The sequence below is a fragment of the Canis lupus genome, chromosome 12 (assembly GCF_011100685.1).
Source record: "Canis lupus familiaris isolate Mischka breed German Shepherd chromosome 12, alternate assembly UU_Cfam_GSD_1.0, whole genome shotgun sequence".
NCBI lineage: Eukaryota > Metazoa > Chordata > Mammalia > Carnivora > Canidae > Canis > Canis lupus.
The window spans coordinates 6,963,699-6,972,015 of NC_049233.1; the positions used below are offsets into that span (position 1 = coordinate 6,963,699).

Genomic DNA, 8,317 nt, shown 5'->3' on the forward strand with positions numbered 1-8,317 from the left:
GACAGAGTCTGACATCAGTCTCACTGAGCAAAAACCCAGGTGTCAACAGGACTTCATTCACTTCTGGAGACTCAAAGGAAAAATCTACATTCTTGCTTTTCCCAGCCTTTATAGGCTGCCTGCATTCTGTGGCTCCTAGCCCCATTCCATCTTCAAAGCCAGAGTATCTTCATCATTTCACAGTATATCACATCATGTCACTCTAACTCTGCTCTTGCCTTTATATTTTCTTCCCTGATTCAGGCTCTTTTGCTTTTTTCTTCTACTTTTGAGGACCCTTGTGATGACAGTGGTCCCATCTGGACACCCCAGGTTCATCTCCCTAACTTAAGGTCAGCTAATTAATAATAGGAATTCCAACTGCAGCCCTAATTCCCCTTTACCATATAACTTAACCCATTCACAGGTTCTGGGGATTAAGACACAGACCTTGAGGGGTGGGGTGCATTATTCTTCCTACGACAATCATGGATTTTGTTTTGCATTAAATTGGATTTTTTAAAAAAGATTTTATTTATTCATGAGAAACAGAGAGAGAGGCAGAGACATAGGCAGAGGGAGAAGCAGGCTCCCTGTGAGGAGCCCGATGAGGGACTCGATCTCAGGACCTCAGGATCATGACCTGAGCCAAAGGCAGGCACTCAACCACTGAGCTACTCAGGCATCCTTAACTTTGATTTTTTTAAATATTGCATGAAAATGTTATTTCTCTTAATTACTGGGCTGGGTTTTTTGGGTTGTTTTTGTATTTTGTTTTTGGTTTGGGGGATTTTTTTGTGTGTGTATGCTCCTTAAATTTGTTCCTGAGCTGAGTATCCTAATTCAGGTTCTATCTATTTTTCCTTCTTTGCCCACTCCTTCCAGCCTCAGGCCCAGCTCAGTGAAACATCTTGGGCCTCAGGCTGCCCAAACTCCAGACACATTCTGCAGGCCCTTTCTCAGCTATACATTTCTCTGCTCCAATTTGAAAGGTAGGTGCTCAGGTTGCCAAGTCAGAGAAGGGAGAAGAAGCTGTTCAATTCCTACCCGGGCCCCAGGGAGGAGACAGGACCCCACTTCTACACACCTGATCCCCCCTCAGGGCTGCAGAGATAGCCAGCCTTACAGCCTGGCAGCAAGCAGGGCAGATGGACGCTAGAGGTGGGGGGAGTGGATAGGAGAGATGAAAGAGGATCCTGACACTGCCTGAAGGTCAGGGGCAGCCAGTGGTGTCTGGGCCACCGCAGGGGTGGGGGGGCAGTGCTGGAAAGCTGATGCTGCCCGCACACTGGAGAGGCCCCTGGGAGGCAGGGATCTGATCCTCAGCCATTCCAGCAATGTCACAAAGGACGCCGCTGGGTGGGGGTTTGGAACAGAAGAGGAGGAAAAGACTGGGAAATGGGGGTCTCCATACCAGAGAAGGGGGGCAGAGGGAGAGGGGAGTGGCAGGAGACAGGGTGCCCTCTGTGTGTTCCCTCCATGCTGCCCTCAGAGGCACGGGTTACTGGCAGCTGTGGGTTTTCTAGATGGAGTGAGAGGATGGAGCAGGTCCTATTCCCACTCCTACCGTCACCACCAAGCCTGGCTCCACCCTCTGAACCCATTAGATGAGAACCAGATGCAAATGAAGGGGCTGAGTCACAAGGGCATTGAAGTTGGTAAGTTTTCTACCAAGAGCACTGAGGGAAGGTCACAGATAACTAGCAGGTGGAGAGAGGCAGGCAGGAGGTGGGGATATCCAGAGAATCAGGCACAGAAAGGAGACAGAGACTGAGTGGCTGGAGGGGAAGGAGCTGAGTGGGGGAGGGGAATTTGCACCGCCTGAAAGGGTTGGAGGGTAGGGGGAGTTGGAGCCTGGCATGGGCCCCTCAGGACTGGGGACTGCCCTGGGCTCTGGAGAGGGTGGGGCAGGTTGCAACTTGAACAGGACTTTCTCTGAGCCTCCAGCTGCCTGTACCCCTCACTTCTGGGCGGTGATGGGGAGAGGGGCCGGCTGGGAGGGTGCCAGGGTGGCTGGCAAGCCGAGGGGTCAGAAGTCCTGGTTGGGGTGACAGAGGTCACAGTGCCTGGCCCTCCCCTCGGGCTAATCAGAGGCTTTGAGCACAGAACTGTCAACTTATTACTCAAAGGACCCAAGCTGTTGACCCACAGCTAATCACTAATGGTTTGCATATTTTGCATATCATTTGCATTCTCCTGGGGGTCTCTGGAAACCTCTGCAATCACTCCCTAGAGGCCCCTGCCCCTATCTCGAAGGTCCCCTCCCGTGTCCCCCAGGCCCATTTCCCTGCTCTGCTGCCTCATCTGAGATCAGAAAGCGCAGGTCACGGGTGGGGGCATCTCTAAACACTATGGGCACAGCAGGGGCTGCAGGGCCAGCTGGGAGCAGCTGGGGGCACCTTGAAAGGGGGTGACCAAGACCTGTCTGGTGATTAATCCTCCGGCTAATGGAGGCTTCACTGTCACTGGGGCTTTTAAGGAAACTCAGGGAAGCCCTTTAGTGCCATCAGAGCTGTCTCTGAGGTCCTCAGCGAGCTCATTAGCAGCCCTCCACCTCCTAATTAGCAGCCCCTCCCCTGAATGGCTGCTGGAGGGGAAGAAAGCTTTGTGGGCCCTTTAAGGCCCAAGGCCCTGGGCAGAGCTGCAGCAGCCTCCACTGCTCCCCCACCCAGGACCACTCACCTATTCTCCAAAACGGAGCACAGCCGCCCCTGCCTCACTCCCAAAGCACACCTGCAGCTGGAAGGAATTTGTACTCATCCAGGCCATCCTAGACAAGGAAAGCAGGGTCCAGGGAGGCCCCCAGAGGCCACTCAGGCCATGGGAGAAAGCCACCTTGGAGTCAGCTGTCCCAGCACTGTCCCCACAGCATCCCCAGCCTCCTGTCTCCTCTGCTTCCTCCCCACCCTGCCCAGCATTAGGGAAGGCAGCCCCTTCTCTAAGGGCTTTAGAGGGCAGGCAGGCCACTGACCTGGTTAGGACCTATCCCTGACCAGAGGCCAAATGTCACAATCCCTGGGAGTTTCCTATCAGCCCCAAACACTGGGGTTCTCCAATATTTTGGGGTAAGAGCAAATGAGGTGACCCAGTTCACTTTCAGAAGTATCTGTAAAGCTCCCCATTACCTGTTGCAAGGCAGTTTACAGCAAGGGAGGCCTCTCTAGGGGGAAAATCATGTGCAGAGAGTGGCAGTCATAATTCCCTGACAGAGGCTGCCCAGAAGGAAGGATTGAGCACAGGAGAGACTTCACATTCTATTTATTCCACAAATAGGAGCATCCACCCTGAGCCAGACCCTCTGCTGGGTATGAGAAGACTCAGAAGTAAGAGAGACATATCTTTACTCTCAGGCCAAATGAATGAATGATTTGGAGCAAATCTTTTAAAATTATTCTGTGACTCAGTTTCCCCAGGTGTAAAATGAAAACTATTCCTTTTTTTTTTTTTTTTTTTAATGAAAACCATTCCTGATGCTCTAGGAAGCCTGAAAGGCCATAGAGAATTGGATCTCAGGAAGCAATTTTTTAAAAAATATTTTATTTATTTATTCATGAGAGACACAGAGAGGCAGGCTCCTCGCAGGGAGCCTGATGTGGGACTTGATCCCGGGACTCCAGGATCACGCCCTGGGCTGAAGGTAGGCACTAAACCACTGAGCCACCCAGGGATCCCCTCAGGAAGCAGTTATGGATGACGGTAGAAATGATAGTAAAAGTAACGCAATATCTGCCATGTGAATGCTCAATAAACGGTCATCAATATTATGATTATTTTGTTGTGGTGGTTGCTATTGAGAAGGCTTTCTGACCTCAGAATCCTGGCTGGCAATTATATACTGCAACCTCCTTTCCCAGCTCCCAACAGATTACAGATAGAGAAAATGGCATTTATTAAGCACCTACTGTGTACCAGGTGCTACATTGGTCTCTTTGCATGTGTTATCTCTTTTGATCCTTGTGATCATCTAACAGGACAGTCAACAGTTCACATCTTCCCTCTCTCTCTTTTTAGAGATGAGGAAACTGGGGCTCAGAGAAGCTAAGTGCCTTGCTAAAAGATTCTGCACCCACAATTCCAATGTATGAGTAGAATGGTGGCAGGGCTGAGGCAGGGGAGGAGGGTGGCACATTCCTTACACACCACAAAGCAATTCTCCATGACACCAACTGGATACCTACAGTTCAACTCAATTCTGACACAGTCTACCTGGAGACAGCAGCAGACCCCCCAGGTTAAAGGCTCTGTCCCATAAGACTGCCCCCTACGCCCTAGCCCCCCACTTCAGATGCCAATCACAAGACAAAGTTGTTACCTATGCCTTTGGCCAGTTGGCTATAGACTGGAGGTTCCCACAACCCCATCTTTGGGTTTGATTAATTTGATAGAGTGGCTCACAGAACTCAGGAAACCTGTTTAAATCTCTCAATTACACATTTATTACAAAGAATACTCAAAAATATGAATTAACAGGCAGATGTAGAGACACATATGAACAAAGGAACTTCTGTCCTTTGGGACCCAGCATGGTGGCATGTGGGAGTTCTTGAACCTCCCCTTTTTGGGGTTTTTATGGAGTCTCCATTATATAGGCACGATTAATTAAATGATTGATTTGACCTCTAGCCCTTCTCTCCACCCAGGGAAATCAGGAGGTGGGACTGGAAAGTTCTGACCTTTTATTCAGGTTGGGTCCCCTGGCAACCAACCCCTGTCCTTCAAAGATTTCCAAAAGTCACCCCATTAACATAAACACAGGTGTGGTGGAAAGGGGCTTGTTACAAGACCCCCCACATCACCTTTGTGGCTCTGAAACTATTTGGAGCACTGAGGACAAGAATCTAAACATCATGACAAAAGATGCTCTTATTACTCAGGGAAATCCAAGCATTTTGGGAGCTGTGAGCCAGAAATCATGGACAAAGACAAAACATATTTCTTCCAAATCACAATATCACACTTGCCTGAGGTAACACTGCTCTCAATGTGCAGAGAATAACAGATACAAGAATGTTCATGGAGCTTTATTCATAATAGCCAAAACCTAAAACAATCCAGAAATGTGTCAAGGGAAGAATGGTTGAGGGGCACCTGGGTGGCCAGTCGGCTGTGTCAGACCCTCAGATTGTGATCTCGGGGTGGTGAGTTCAAGCCCTGCATGGTTGGGCCCCATGCTCCACAGGGAGTAGTCTGCTTATGATTTTTCTGTTCCTCTCCTTCTGCCCTTCCCACTTGTGTTCTCTTTCTCTCTCTCCAGAATAAATAAAACATTTAAAAAGAGAGAGAGAAGAATGGTTGAATGAGCCGTCATACAATGGAGTACCCGATAGCAATGCAAACCAGTGAGTTACTGCTACAAACAACAACTTGGATGAATCTCCCAGACATAATGCTGAGCAAAAGAAACCAGGTACAAAGGGGTATGTACTGTATGGGTTCTATTTACATGAAGTTCACTAACAAGCAAACCTAATCTGATAGATCTCAGAGTGGTAGTTACCTCCAGGCGGTAGGGGGTAGGGTGGGCATAGACTGGGACTGTGGCTCAAGGGGATGTTTGGGGTGCTGGAACTGTTTTCTATTGAGATCTAAGTGATTGATGGTTACAAGAGTATGTGTATGTATATAAAAGCTCTACAAACTCCACTGTAAAGGTTTTCCTCCACAAAAAGAAAAAAGAAAATGAATAAGTAAGTAAGTAAACAAATGTGTAATATGTTATCATTTAAAAAGAGGCGGGGCTAAGATTGGATAGCCAAGGAAACTCTGGCATTGCATCCCGGCAGGGAGCAGGGACGGAGAGGCAGACCCTGACCCCGTCTCCCTGAGCCTGGGCAGAGAGGGAGGGGTGTTGGCATCCTGTGCTCCTCCCCTCCCCTCGGGGAAGGCGCTGGCCAGGCCAGCTTCCCCTCCAGCCCAGGAAAGGAAGGCGAAGTGAAAGGGTGGAAGAAAGGGAAAGGAAAAAGGAGGGGGGGGGTGATTGGGGCCCAGGACCCGGGCCCAGGGGCACACCCCCTCTAAGCCTCCAGGGGCTGTGACTAGGGTGGGATCACATTCTCAGTCTCTCGGGGAGGAGGCAGGGTCCTGGTGGGAGCCTGGCCGGCCGGGGCAGACATCTCTGTGCATTCTGATGGGTCGTGCAGAGCATCCCCCTGAGTGCTGGATCCTATGCCGGCGCACGCCCCAGCTGGGGGGACGCGGGGACCGGGAGGCTGGCGCACGCGCCTCGCCCGGAGGGGGCTCCCCACGCAGCCTCCGCGCGAGGCAGGCAGCAGGCCGAGAGGCCCCCGCCCCAGCCGGCCCCCCGCCGCGGCCTCCCACCCCAGCACCCGCGCCCGACGTCCCGTCTCGGGGGGCCTCTGCTCTCGGGGCGCCCCCCTGCCCCGCTCCCCCGCGGTCGGTGCCCTCCGTCTCCCGCGCCCCGCGCCGCCGACCCCTGCGCCCCTCCCGCTCCCCGGCCTGCGGCTCCTCTCCCGCCCAGGGGAGATCGCGGAGACTAATCTGTCCGCCGGCACACGCAGCCCAGCCGGCGCAGCGGCGAGCCGAGGAGCAGAGCTGGTGAAATCATGGTTCTTGACTTAAGAAACCGCTCTTGTTATTCCGAAGGCCAATGGAGAGAAAGCAGCGCCCGGCCAGGCTGGGCTAACGGCCTCGCAGCGCCCGCGGCAGGAGCGCCTCCCACGCGCTCCCCAAGCCGCTCTCTGGAAGGCAAAGCAGGGACAGGCACTCGCTAGGTGACCGAGGCACCCTTTGGGTTTGGGGACAGGATTGCTCATCAGGAGCACTCCCTTCGGGGACACCTGGGTGGCTCAGTGGTTGAGAGCCTGCCTTTGGCTCTGGCTCGGGTCGTGACCCCAGGGTCCTGGGAACCAGTCCCACATCGGGCTCCCTCTCGAGGAGGCTGCTTCTCCCTCTGCCTGTGTCTCTGCCTCTCTCTCTCTCTCTCTCTCTCTCTCTCTGTGTCTCTCATGAATAAATAAATAAAATCTTTAAAAAAAGGGGGGGGGGCACTCACCCAGGCCCCTGATTCTCTCCTGGGCCCAGACACCCCTCAGAGGGAATACTCTCCACCAGGTCAGGGGGAAGCAGGTGTGGAAGGGAAGCCACTACCCAACAGGGGAAAAGAACATAACATTCACCAAGATTCTAGAACACCCCAGGCACTCTGCTTAGACATGCAACTCAGGAGCATACATTGAATCCTCGCAGCCACCCTAGAAATGAAGTCCCATGATTATTCCCATTTGCCCAGAAAACTAAGAACATAAGCAACTTGCCCAGTATCTGAGAGAAGAATTGCCAGCGCCCCAAGGCAGATATGCAAACTTCCTCATCCTAGCTGGAGGCTGGAGGGGAGCGACCGGTGGGGGGATTTGAGGACTGCACCCATCAGTCATGGCAGGAAACACAGAGCACACTTAAAGGTTTAATTGAAGGCATAAATGAAGGAACTATTTGTGGAAGTGTGGGCAGCTTTAAAGAAATGAGTAAGAGGTGCTGAAGCACCCAGGCCTGGTGGAGAAAAACGGAGGGGGGATGGGAGGAAAGGGGAGGGAAGGGGCAAGAGCTGTAGCTACAGAGAACTGGCAGCCCAGTGGAGAAATGCAGCCTGGACCCAAACTGCCTGGCAAAAGGAGGGAGGGGGTCCCCTAAGTACCCTGGCCTTTCTCTTGTACTGCTCTCAGATCACTGCTAGTGTCTCCATTCTGCCCTGCCCATGTAGAAGCCAGAGAGCAGAGACCAGAAGATGCAGATATAAAGGTCTGCTTTCTGGGGCACAAAGCAAAGTGAATCTGAAGGGAAGCAAATAACCCAGTCTGAGATGGGAAGTTCTCTTGGGGCAGGGCGGGTAAGGGGGATAGATTTCTGAGAAAGGGCCAACCAGATCCAATAGAGAATGGGGATCGTAGAGGGGAGAGGAAGGGAGCACCCCCAGACAAGGGGAGGTACTAAGTTTGGGCATCCTTGGGCTTAGACATCAGCTGGGGAACCAGAGAAACCCCCATAGAGCTGGGAACACTCAAGAAATGGCTGAAAAACTAGACAGGAGAGAGTGAGTGGTTCCCTGGAGAATGGGAGTCTGCCTGCAAGTGTGGAGGAGGGAGAAGGAGTAGGAGCTAGCTGAGTGATTACCAGGCTCCAGGCACTGACATGCTTGCAAAGGGATGAGGGAGGGCAGAGCTGGGTGGCGGAGGGGGCACCCAGTGTGCATCAGAGCATCCAGGTAGGAAAAGGTGTGGGGAGGGGAGGAGGGGGATGGTGTCATCTAATCCACTGTCCCTCCCTGTGTTTTGGAGATGAAGGAATGTGGGCAGAAAAGGCTGTGATTGCCCTATGTCCA

The 8,317-nt window shown here is 52.4% G+C and overlaps 1 long non-coding RNA gene across 1 annotated transcript in view; it reads right to left on the bottom strand.

The window, feature by feature from the left end:
• LOC111098150 overlaps positions 1–7,066 on the bottom strand; it is a 42,581-nt gene extending 35,515 nt beyond the window's left edge. The window contains exon 1 of the long non-coding RNA XR_005367369.1: positions 6,992–7,066. This is a non-coding gene — a long non-coding RNA (uncharacterized LOC111098150). The remainder of the gene's footprint in view (positions 1–6,991) is intronic.
• Between the last annotated feature and the right edge of the window lie 1,251 nt (positions 7,067–8,317).